The sequence below is a fragment of the Ailuropoda melanoleuca genome, chromosome 6, assembly GCF_002007445.2.
Source record: "Ailuropoda melanoleuca isolate Jingjing chromosome 6, ASM200744v2, whole genome shotgun sequence".
Taxonomy (NCBI): domain Eukaryota; kingdom Metazoa; phylum Chordata; class Mammalia; order Carnivora; family Ursidae; genus Ailuropoda; species Ailuropoda melanoleuca.
The window spans coordinates 57,089,724-57,102,612 of NC_048223.1; the positions used below are offsets into that span (position 1 = coordinate 57,089,724).

At 45.8% G+C, this 12,889-nt stretch overlaps 1 long non-coding RNA gene across 2 annotated transcripts in view; it reads right to left on the minus strand.

The window, feature by feature from the left end:
- Nucleotides 1-5,033: 5,033 nt before the first annotated feature.
- The window catches only part of LOC105234663, a 36,413-nt gene continuing 28,557 nt past the window's right edge, over nt 5,034-12,889 (minus strand). For both annotated transcript variants that reach the window (XR_004626112.1, XR_004626110.1), the window contains 2 exons: nt 8,612-8,950; nt 5,034-6,424 (listed from right to left, as the gene is read on the minus strand). This is a non-coding gene — a long non-coding RNA (uncharacterized LOC105234663). The remainder of the gene's footprint in view (nt 6,425-8,611; nt 8,951-12,889) is intronic.

The window sequence follows — 12,889 nt, forward strand, 5'->3', positions numbered from 1 at the left end:
GCTCTCATTCCCTCTAATAAAAAGTGGGTAATACCACCTGTTTCACAGGGGGCTCTAGAGCATTCGGTGAAGTAATGTAGCTATTTAACATTGCCTGAGGTATAACGTGTGCTTGATAAGTAAGGACTAAACTATATTTACCCTGTTCACAATCATTGTGGAAACAAGACCAGACAGAGAGTGGGAATTTAAAATAAGATTGCCATTTACCAAAATGCATTGAAAGAAAGAGAAGGTAAAACTCATCAGCCAGTAACTGGGTGTCCATTACATTCCAAAACCTTAACATCAAAATTACAGGCCTAAATGCGAAGACAATCAAGGACCTGCACATTCCAGGAACCGCCTTATGGGGCAGGGGACCTCATGATACACAGGGAAGAAGGCCCTCACGATAATCAGCAATGGGGCAGGTGGTCAAGTCTGTTGTAAGTTTGCAAACTTCCAAAACTTACAATTGCTCTCTGAAGGGGTGATGATAACATTCATTTCAAGAAGGTCAAAGTATTTGTCTGGTAAAACAGAGTCTCTGAAGGGACCACAGTACTCACCCAAGGAAGTGAACCATTAAGGGCTCTCTGTCTGGAGCGTGACTTTCCAACTACCCCTAAGCAGTCCTATCTTTTGGTGGTGGGCTGATTTTCCTCCAGCTGTTCTCTTCCACCAACCGTTTGGAATGAATGCAGGCTAGACCAAGATGCCAAAGGCTGGACCCATCCTTTAGGACGCCAGATCATCAGGGAGCTGAAGAACGGCTGTTGCAGCTGAGGCTAGGTTAGTCCGGGCCATCCGCCTGCTGCCCCGCCATTAGGCTGCTCGGGAGCTTGGCAGTGTCCAGGCACAAATTATTTCATTGCTGGTATAGGCTGAATGGTGTCCCCCTGAAATTCATATGCTGAAGCCCTAACCCCCAAGACCTCAGAATGTGACTGTATTTGGAGAGAGGGTCTTTATAGAGGTAATCAAGTTAAAACAAGGTCTGTAGAAAGGGACCTAATTCAATATGACTGGTGTCCTTATAGAGGAGATTAGGACCTAGACACACGCAGAGGCAAAGACCCGGGGAAGACACAGGGAGAAGGTGGCCATCTGCAAGTTCACAAAAGCAGCCTTGGAAGGAACCAACCCTGCAGACACCTTGATCTCGGATTTCTATCCTAGAGAAGTATGAGAAAATGTCTATTGTTAAGGTCCCCAGTCCGTGGTGCTTTGTTCTGGCAATCCACCTTCTAAGCACTTTGCAAGCATCATTTTTACAGATCCTCTTAACAACCTGTGAATAGGATTAAACCCATTTTAAAGATGGCAGAATGAGACACAAAAATATCAAGTGACTTGCCAAAGTCACCTGAGTGGGAACAGGCAAGGCTGGCACCCGGGGGGTCTAATGCCAGAGGACAAGCTCTCAGCCACTTTGCTTGGAGTTGGTGGGAACTGCTATTTCCCACTCCCAACCCTTGCAGTAGGTGGGAAATAGATGATACTCAGGGTTCAAGTGAGCAATAGTGGGGAGCTGACCAGGGCACCAGAGGTATGTTGGGGCTTTTGGCAGGTGGTGCTGAGGAATCCCAGCAGGTGGTCAGTCATCATGGGGGACAGGAGGCCTGGGAATGCGGAACCTGCAAAACTTCATCACTGGAACAGAGCCACCGGGCAGGGTCACGGGGCCAAGCCCCAGCCACAATGGGCCTGGCTAGAGCAAGATCCGAATTCATGGAATGTCTGGAGAACTAGAATTTGCCAGCAAAGAACTTGGGGCGGAGACAATGTAGAGCCCTAACCCTGCAAACCGGGACCCACAGTAGGGCCTTAGAACTCAGGCCTGGAGACTCCAGGGCGGAAGCCTCAGGAGCAGGACAGGTAGTGGGTGGTGGTCCGAACATCCCAGAGTTTCATCCCGTGAGGGGTACACCCGAGCACAGAGTGCAGCTGGTGGTATGGGACTCAGGAAATCCACTTGGGGAAGGCAGGGAGGAAACTCCATGGGCAGCCCCAGCATCCTCTGCGAATGTCCTTTCCTGCCTGATGAGGGGGCGGCACCCGTTGATATTAATTTTCCCGACACTTGTTGCTGAGACAGGACTCGACCCCACTAATGGAGAAAGACTTGGAAAAGGTTCATTGCTGCAAGGGGGGGAATTCCCAGAAGCCAAGTATTTGCTGACATCAGAGCAGCTTGAAGGAGAAGGAGCGTCAATGCACAGAGTTCGACCTCAATCCAGGGAACAGGTCCCCATGTTCCTGGAACACCGTAGCCTTCTCACATGTTAACATCTGCCGTTTTATAAACATCATACAGGCGGGGTTTTTGTTTTTGTTTTTTTTTCTGAAGAAGGCAGTCATTTGAAGGGATGAACTTCTGTTGTTGTTTTTTTTTTTAAGAGTTATTTATTTATTTTTGAGAAAGAGAGCACGAGCGGGAGTGGGGGAGCAGAGGGAGAGGGAAATAGAATCTCAAGCAGACTCCAAGCTGAGTGTGGAGCCTGATGCGGGGCTCGATCTCACTACTCTGAGATCACAACCTGAGCCGAAATCAAGAGTCCAACCCCTAACTGACTGCGCCCCCAGGAGCCCTAGGATGAACTTCTAAGCATCCTGGTTGAAGAATTCTCCCGTACAAAGTACCCTGGGTATGGAGTCTGTCGTGATTTTGTTATGATCAACTATGCATTAATAACATTTTTCTTCCTAGAGTTGTAAATGCTGATAAATTTAGATTAAGATGTACATACACATATTTCATTAATCATGCAGACTAGTGGAAAATAAGGCCCCCTAAACCTACTGGGGATAAATGAGGGACTCATTGGAGAAAACATTGAATTTAAGCTTTACTGACATATATTTATATTTAAGTACACATAAGTGGTTAGTTCATTAGTGATCAAAGTGGGTCAGATATGTATATATATTATTTTTATAAATTTTTTAATTATCCAGCTAGTTTTTTGACAATTGATATAATGTATTTTTAAATAAAAAATAAAACCTCTCCATTAAATGTTATTATATGTGCCTGAAATATGTTTACTTTGTTACATTGTTCCACTTTATTATATTATATAGCTAAAATCCATTTTATACAATATAGGTTTTTTAAAAGTAATTAATATGAAAGTATGAGTGATTATTCTATATGACATTTGTATCTTAACTGGTGAGTGTTTGAGTACAATTTTCTAGTTAAATAATTTTTTTAATCCCAGTATAGTTAACATAGAGTGTTATATTAGTTTCAGGCATGCAATACAACAATTCAATTCTATACATTATTCAGTGTTCCTCATGATAAGTGTAATCTTAATCCCCATCACCTGTTTCACCCATCCCCCCCACCTACCGCCCTCTGGTAACCATCTGTTTGTTCTCTATAGTCTGTTTTTTGGTTTGTCTCTCATTGTGGTGGTTCATTTGTTTTATTTCTTAAATTCTACATATGAGTGAAATCATATGGTGTCTGTCTCTGACTTACTTCACTTAGGATTATACTCTCTAGATCCAGCCATGTTGTTACAAATGACAAGATTTCATTCTTTGTATGGTTAACATTCCGTTGTATATAGACCACATCCTCTTCGTCCATTCATCAATCAGTGGACACTCAGGCTGCTTCCATACCTTGGCTATTGTTGATAATGCTGCAGTAAACACAGGGGTGCGTGTATCTTTTCGAATTAGTGTTTTGTGTTCTTTGGGTAAATACCCGTAATGGGGCCTAAAATGTAATCTGTTCTGGGGAACATTCCATATGCACTTAAAAAGAATGAATATTCTGCTGTTTTAGGATGGAATGTTCTGAATATATCTGTTACACCCATCTGGTCCAATGTGTCATTCAAAGCCACTGTTTCCTTGTTGATTTTCTGCTTAGATCATCTGTCCACTGGTGTAACTGGGATGTTAAAGTGTCCTATTGTTATTGGATTAGTATCCATTAATTTCTTTATGTTTGTTATTGGCAGCTTTATGTATCCGGGTGCTCTCATGTTGGATGCATAAATATTTACAATTGTTATATCTTCTTGTGGGATTGTTCCCTTAATGATTATATGGTGTCCTTCTTTGTCTCTTGTTATGGTCTTTGTTTTAAAGTCTGTTTTGCCCAATGTAAGTATTGCTACCCTGGCTCTCTTTTCACTTCCATTTGCATGAGATATGCTTTTCCATCCCTTCTCTTTCAATCTGCATGCGTCTTTAGGTCTGAAATGAGTCTTGTGGACAGCGTGTAGATCGGTCTTGCTTTTTTATCCATTCTGTCATCCTATGTCTTTTGATTGGAGCATTTAGTCTGTTACATTCAAAGTAATTATTCATAAGTATGTACATTTTGGTTGTTTTATGGCTCTTTTGCAGTTCTTTTTTTTTTTAAGATTATTTATTTATTTATTTGAGAGAAAGTTAGAGAGAGAGCACAGAGGGAGGGAGAAGGAGAAGCAGATTCTCCCTGAGCAGAGAGCCCGGTGTGGGGCTCGATTCCAGGACCCTGAGATCGTAACCTGAGTCAAAGGCAGATGCTTAACTAACTGAGCCACCCAGGCGCCCCTCTTTTGTAGTTCTTTTCTGTTCCCTTCTTCTCCAGCTTTCTTCTGCAGTTTTGCTGGCTTTCTTTAGTGATATACTTGGATTCCTTTCTCTTAGTTTTCACATAAGTTTTTGATCTGTGGTTACCATTAGGTTTATATGTAACATCTTCTGCTTATAGCTTGTCTATGTTAAGTTGATGGTCACTTAAGTTTGAAGCCATTGCTTACTGCTCCCCACCCACATGTTTTAGGTGTATGGGGTCATACTTTACATACACTGGCGGGGGTGTTATCTGGTTGTATCCATGAGACGAGGTGGGTGGAGGGTCTTCCTAACTCGGCCATCTTCCTCCGAAGTCTCTCAATATTGCATTTTTAGCACGCAGATAACAGCAATATATTGCGAAGGAGTTTATTTGCTCAGCAAAGTCTACTTATTTTATTTTTTTTAAGATTTTATTTTTAAGTAATCTCAACACCCAGCATGGGGCTCAAAATCACAACCCCGAGATCAAGAGTAACATGCTCCACTGATGAGCCAACCAGGTGCCCCTCACCAAAGTCTTTATAACCTTGCATATGGTTCATGTGAATTTTCAGCACATTTTACTTCAACACAGCTATTTACACTTTTTAGAGCATGTTTGCTTGCTGAATTACCAAATGCCGTAATAAACTATCTTAACAGTCTTTGCCTAAAACTGGGAGACAGAGAATAGACATTCCAGAAAAGAAATTCTTTTAACCTCTAGCCAACTGAAATACGTATAGCAACAGTAATCAGTGCTTAATTTGGAAGAATTCTAATTTTATAATATACGTGTCCTCCCATCGCCGTCTGCCTCATAAACAACATCAGACCATTGATTTCCTATCAATTACGAGCTAGTTGTTTTAAACCCCTAATTAGTCTAAGGGATTTTTAAAAATTTCATTACCAATGTATGTGCTGGATCTGGCTGATTCAATGTTTGAGGTTATGGCGGAAAGGAACACACGAAGCAGGAAGACTTTGCACCATGTTAAATGGGCGAGACACCCAGAGAAGCTCACAATTACTGAGTACTCAGCACGCACAAGTAAGCATATTTCACATAACTGCCCCCAAATTCTCCATGAGATATGCACTATTATTACTCCTATTCCATAGATAAAGAAGAAACAGTAACGTGCTGCTTCATGGCCACAGCTAGGTTGAGGAAGGGGGCAGGGACCCATCTGCAGCATTTGCCAGCTTCCGTGGCATAGATACTCCTCTCCAGGCCAATTTCAAGTTCATCAACAGGTTTGCAAAATTCCTGAAAGTTTCACGATTGGTTGTGAATAGTCCATTAAGTCACCGGCTCAAGTTCACAGAACACAATCCGTAAATAGAAGAGCTGCGATTCGAACTTAGGGAGACTAACTTCAGAGCCTGTTCTCAACCACTATGTCATCCAAGAATCCAAGAGGGCAGAAAGGGCACAGAAAGGGGACCTACCCTCCCAGGACTGCACCTGCGCAGGAGTCATGGTCAGGAGTAGACAAGTGTCCAACGACTCTAGCTTGAGATTTCAGTGAGAACAGGGAAGAGAAGTAAATTGTGTAATATAATGAGCTCTCAGAAGAAGAAAAATGGACACATTGGACGGCTCTTCAGTTTGAAGAGACGCTGTAGCTTTTGTTTCTGTTTTGTTTGTTTTTTAATAAAAATGTCCTGCTTCAGAGAGATCCTTAGGTGGTGAGGCAGCCAATAAAGCTGCATTTATATGGTGAAGTTGCCACAAATGCCATCAAGCTCCAAGAAGAGGGTCAGAATCAGGAACAGCTGCGCTCTGTAGACACAGGGCTGGGGCAGTGTTTAGAATGTCTCCTTGGATCGTGCTCACTCCTCCATTCACATCAGAGGTTTTATGGAATACCTTGAGAAACATAAAAAAACATGATTTCCCCCAAATCAATGTACGCAGTGCATCATATAGTCACATTTTTATTTACTACCTACTGTGCATTTTGACTCTCAGCGCTTCAAGGACAAATACCTTTTCTCTACAAGTTTCAGGGCAGAGACTATTGAGTCCATAGGACCACAGGGAGCACGGTCAGGGCTGTCCCGGGCTGTGGGATCAGTCGACAGCACATATAAGCCATCAAGATCTCCATCTTAAGGAATTTGGGAGACAGGATTGTCTACACTGAGACTCAGAAGTAGATTCAGATTTTGTAAGGCCTCAGGCTTATACAACTTGGGACCCTATTTAAGAAGAGGAATACCAGGGGGCACCTGGGTGGCTCAGTTGGTTAAGCGTCTGCCTTCAGCTCAGGTAATGATCCCAGGGTCCTGGGATGGAGCCCCACATCGGGCTTCCTGCTCAGCAGGGAGCCTGCTTCTCCCTCCCCCTCTGCTGCTCCCCCTGCCTGGGCTCTCTTGCTCTCTCTCTGTAAAATAAATTTTAAAAATCTTAAAAATAAAAAAAAAAACCCAAGAGGAACACCAGGTTATGAAGTTAGGTGTGAAGACTTAGCACAGAACCTGAAGCTTAAGCTTTGTTAGCTTCATGGGAAATGCTCCATTTCTGCTAAGACTTGAAAAGTAAGTAAGAATTAGCCACCCCAAAGAGCTGTAGGGATGGAGAGCAGGACTTGACAAAGGCAGGAAAAAAGCTCGGGACAGAGGTTCTGGGAGCTACAGGCTGTTCTGGAGGCCTGGACGAGGAGTCGGAAGTGGAGGAGTGGCAAAGGGCAAGCGGGTACTGGTAAACTGAAGTAGGAAGTTTGAACTTTTTGCCAAGGGCAATAGGGAGCCATAGAGAGTTTGGGGAAGGGGTCTGACACAGTCACATTCAGTCCTCAGCAGTCCTGCTGGCTGTCTCCTCACTCCTCTGTACAAAGTACCACTCCCCCCACCAAACACGGAGGAGGTTTGATGGCCAAGTCAGTGATCTGTTGAGCTTTGAAACCCACCTGAGCACTATTAAGGAAAGAAAATAGTCATGACACTTGTTGAAGGGGTAAGGCAGATTTTATTCAAGGGAGGGGAGGCTCGTAGGGACCACTGCAATGGGATCTTTCAGTGGGGCAGACAGATTAGGCTCCACTCACAATACAGCAGGGGCAAGTGGGGATTCATAGCCGAGGGGCAGGGTCGGGGCAGTGGATGGAAACCCCTGAGAGAAAACATCAGGGGTAGGGGGATTCCCACTGAGGGCCGGCCAGGGTGATTCAGACCTCATCTGGGGATGGGGAGGTGGGTCAATTTTGGAAGGTGATCAGATATTGAGGGTGGGGTGGTCCTGGATAAACGGATTTAGGAGGATTCTTGCTAAAATTGGACAATGCAGTGACAACAGGAAAGCCGAAAAGGCATAGTTGAAAAAACAGCTCAGGGAAGCCGGAGTAGAGTTTTCTCATTGAGAGCATCTTGTCAGTGCAAACACGGAGCAACCTCCGAGCAAGGGAAGACCCTGGCTGGCACACGTGGCCGTGCAGGTGGCCCGAGGAGCCTCTTCCCAGGAGACAGCTGGTGGGTGGAAAGTGGAGAGAGAAACAAGCAGAGCGCCCAGGGATCCTTCCAGTGTTTCCCCCACTGGGCAGGCGCAGCGAGGTGGGAGCCATGGGCGCATGTGCAGGGCTCTGCGCTCCTGCTCCCACCTGCCTGGGGGAGGGGCAGCCTGCGCCGGACTGGGGGCCCCACAGGCTCCGGGTGGAGCCCAGTTCTGCAAGTCAGAAGCAGCCCCCTGAGCAAGCTGGGCTCAACCAAAGAGGGTTGCCTCAAGGGGCTCAGCGGAGATGCCCAAACAAGATCCGCAAGGCAATGAAAGCAAAGAAGCAGGAAGAACGGAAGGTAGGAGCTAGTACCCAACCCTGGGAACCTTTGAGCAGAGACTCCTCGTGGATGTGTGTGTGTGTGTGTTAGAAAACATGACATAAATTTGCCCACTTAACAATCTTTAAGTATACAATAGAGTGTTGTTAATTACATGCGCATTGTACAATGCATCTCTAGAACTTTCTCAACCTACACGACTAAAATTCTGCACTCCATCTCCCCCCCCACCCCCCAGCCCCTCAACCACCACTTTACTTTCTGTTACTAGGACTTTGCTTACTTGCGAGACCTCAGATCAGTGGAATCATGCAGTATGTGTCCTTTGGTGACTGGCTGATTTCACTCAGCATAATGTTCTCCAGGTTCATCTATGTCCCGCCTTTGATGCGATCCTTCTTTTTTAAGGTTGAATAACGTTCCATCGTATGTATATACCACAGGTTGTTAATCCATTCATCCCTCCCCCACAGGAGGTTGCTTCCACCTCTTGGGGGTTGTGAATAGTGCTGCAATCAACAGGCGTCAAGGCTGCTTTTATAAGGACTCGAGGCATCTGTCAGAGCTGAGCGAGCTGTCGGGGTTCCTGTTCCTGTCACTGTAGTGCAGAGCTTCTCACCTTCTTTACCATGATCCACAAAAAGAAACACCTTTTATATCACAACTCAGGACATCATACTGCCTTGGTCTGAAATGTTCGTATTCATAAACGTAATTCATGTGCTGAGATCATAACCTCCAGAGATGATTATTAGGAGGTGAGGCCTTTGGGAGGTGCTTAAATCATGCGGAGCCATCAGGAATGGGATTAGTGCCCTTATGAAAGAGGCTACAGAGGGATCCCTTGCCCCTCCCACCCCATGAGGACGCAGCAGAAAGCACCAGCTATGGACCAGGAAAGGGCCCGCCCCCAACCATGCTAGCACCCTGATCTGGGACTTCGTAGCCTCCAGAACTGTGAGAAAATTTCTGTAGGTCATGAGCCGCCCAATCTGTGGCATTTTGTTACAGCATCCAGATGGACTAAAATATGTACAGAATTTTCCAAAAGCCTCCTTCCTTTCACCCTGTGCAAGCTGATCTTTTCTATTCTGTCCTATTTCCTTTGTTAAATGCTGGGCACGAAACACGTTGCTTTCACACGCACCAGCAGAGCCTGGCCTGCCGTTTGGAAACCACTTTGGTATCATGTGTAATTGTGATGATTTTGAACACTCCAGAAAGAATTCCATTCCCACCGAAAGCACCAGTGGCCAATGTCAGTTTTGCTAGAGACTTTGTAGGAGTGACGGAAGAGGGTTTTACATCACCCGTGATCTTACAAGTCCCCTTGGATACATCTGTGCTGCCACCTGAGGGTGCTTCTCCCTCACTCCTCCCCTGTGCAGGGCAGGGTCCTGTCTGTCCTCCCTGCCCCCTCCCAGGAGCACATGCACTGTTTTCCATGTTTCACGCAGGGTAGCATTAGTGGTCAGTGTGCCAATTCACTTTCAAGTCCTAGAGTCCTCCCTTCAGAAAGGGAATATCAAAGTCTTCACCCAGTCACACTGTACCTTTTGCAACGTACTGAAAAATTTGGATTTCCTCCATAGCATTACACATATCCATTTCCCTAAAGTGGCCCAGAAATGGACCGGAGAGGGAGAAAGAGCAAGCCTGGACCTCACCGTTCCTGAGGTGCACGTTGTGGTTTGTATGCTTGCTATTTCGGACTCAGCCAGGGCAGAAGGGCCCTCAGAGAGGGTTAACAAAAAGCCCCCCAGTCCTATTACCACTTTGCTGTTTAAAGTCACTGGAGACATCTTATCTGTGAGGTAAATGTATTTGTTGGATTTAATGAGCGCCCTTGGTTATTACAGCAACACATACATCGGTCCTTTTCACATGAAGACACTATAGTTCGGACTGAAATAAGAACGAGACAGTGGGAAGACAGTATTTCAACAAACATTCTGCAACTTACACCGATTATGCTGGAATGTTGCAAAACCAAAAGCTATTCTGTTCTTACTATAATCATATTGCAAAAAATGTGTTCAAAATGATTGGCTTAGGCCAACATACAGAATCCCCTAAGTGGTTTAGCAGACTAATGAGGGAAATTTATGGCTGAAATTATACAGAGGAAATGTCCAGTTCCTGGGTGGATCGCACGGCATCACGCAGCTGGGTTAAAGTACCTTTGTGATGAACGAGATAAGCAATTCAAAAGAGTTGTGTATTTGACATGGGTCATTCTGTCTTCTCTCTTCTCTCAAAGTATTCTTATATTCCATTAACCTCCTCTCGGATGATCACAGTGACAGAAAAAAAGGCTGGAGTTAAGAGCTGGATAAAACATTGAAGTAACTATTTAACTGCTCTGAATTCCTTCAAAGCCTCAGAATTGTTCCTGTGACATTTTAGTGTCCGGTCTAGTTAACATTATAAAAACTCATCACAGTAGGAGACACCATCTGGAGCCCACAATCCAGGTTCCCAGTAAAAAACAGAAAGAAACCACTCGCGTGCATCTGGCAGTAGGCATGAGAGTAAGTGTCGTAAGACTGTAACAGGGAAAGACGGAAACACCATAAGGAGACACTGTAGTCCAGGGGTCAGGATGAAGACCTGATGTGACAGATAATATAGGTGTGAATCCTTGTTCCACCACTTACTAGCTGTGTGACTTGAATAGGTTACTTAGCCTCTCTGTGTCTGTTTCCTCATGTATAAAATCAGGCTGGCATAATACTGCCTGTTTTGAGGATACGTGAATGAGAGTCTGGAAGGCGCGTAGAACCGCGCCAGGCTGGTAAGAAATATTATCTACATGTCGTGTCAGTGGGGAATTGCAGGGTCATCCAGTGGTGCAGCCTCCTGCTGAAAAAGATGTTGAGTGGGCGAGACAGGCCACAGAACAATACATAAAATATGCTACTTAGGTACATTTAAAAAACAAGACAATACTCCATGTTTTGATGGACATACGGACACAAGCATGGCACAGAGGACACTCCCCGCGTCACCATGTCGGATACCTCTGAGGGCGGGAGAGGAGAACTAGGACGGGAGCAAGACTTCACCTGTATCTGGCACGAAGTCGGCATGCCCTGGAGCAGAGGCTTTCGGGCTTGTGCCTTCGGAGCGCCAGTCACCTGGGAGGAGTGGCTCCACTTCACCTGTTGTCCCCATTCCCCAAACTGCTGCCCAGGACCCGCCCCCGTGCCTGGCCTCGAGCAGGTCCTTAATGATCACTTGTTGAATTATATTTAAGAACAGGATCGTTTTAGTAAAATGTTTAAGCAGTTTGAATATCAAGACATTTATAGTCTTGTAATGAAGCAGAACCATCTGACAACCACGACTGGGTGAGAAAAGCTACGGGTTAGCTGCGTGCGAGGGTTAGTCACCACGGGGCGGGGGAAGTGGAAGGATGTCCTAGCATCACGGGTTTGCAGCCGTTATGGAGACGGGGAATGAGTGCTGGGTACTGAAGTGCAAGGCAGCCCAGGTGCAGTGAAGTCAGTTCTGAACCCAAACGCACAATCACTTCAAGGTCATGTGACAAACTCGAGGCTGAGGTGACCTGGATCCCTTCTGAAGTCACACATTTGGGTATTTCCCTCCTGCCACAGCCTCCCATCCTTCTGGCTCACAAGCCGGACTCGCCCCTCTACCTTGTCCTCCTGTGTCCCCGCTGTGCCCCACCCACATCCCTTACTTCCTTTCTTTCCCCCGGTTCACTCCCTAATCAAGTTAAAGTCCTTCCATGTCCATCACTTCAGCCTCCCTCTTGCCAACTTCCTAGATCCCCTACCCTACTTTCTTTGAGCCCACTGGCAGAACCCCCAGCCCAGATAAACCCAACTGTCCCATCTTTTGGGTGCCCTTTGTCTTGAGGCTCCTAAGCTCTGCGGAAGACACTCACGGAACTCGACCTGGTGTTGGGAATCTCATGCAGTGGTAACCTCGAGCTCACCACCAGGCAGACTATCCGAGAGGCCACAGAACAGAAGGTCTCACAGACCATCTGAAGATGCTTGGATCCCGTGGGCTATCAGAACAATTGAAAAGACACGAGAAGAAGAAGGGGGAAAGCGTGAAGAGGTTAGCACACTTCAAATGGGATACAGAGGCAGGATCACAGCCCCCGAGCCCTGCCTTCGACAGTGTTTGGTTGTCTAGTTTTCTGTTGTTTTCCCACCAGCCTTCTTTCTGACGATGTGGTTACGTGGAGCAGGGTTGGGGTTGGACAGGGGGTCAGTAGAACAAAAGTGCCTGGATCCAACACACTTCCCGTTCAGAGAGACTAAAGGGCAGCACGCCCCACCATCAGAGCTCACCCATGACCTGCCCAGCCACCAGGCCTTTCATCTGGATTTGGGGCACAGTAGGTGACACCAAATACAGCCAGTGTAGGAACGGCATTGCCATCAAGGAGGTCATTCCATCCCTTTCTGTAACACTCTCATTTCCTCCGTGCTTTTTATCTATGTTTAGCACATGTGTGTTTCATTCATTCTGTTTAACATGACTCAGAGGTTATTAACTTGAAACATCTTATGATTTCCGCCTCTGC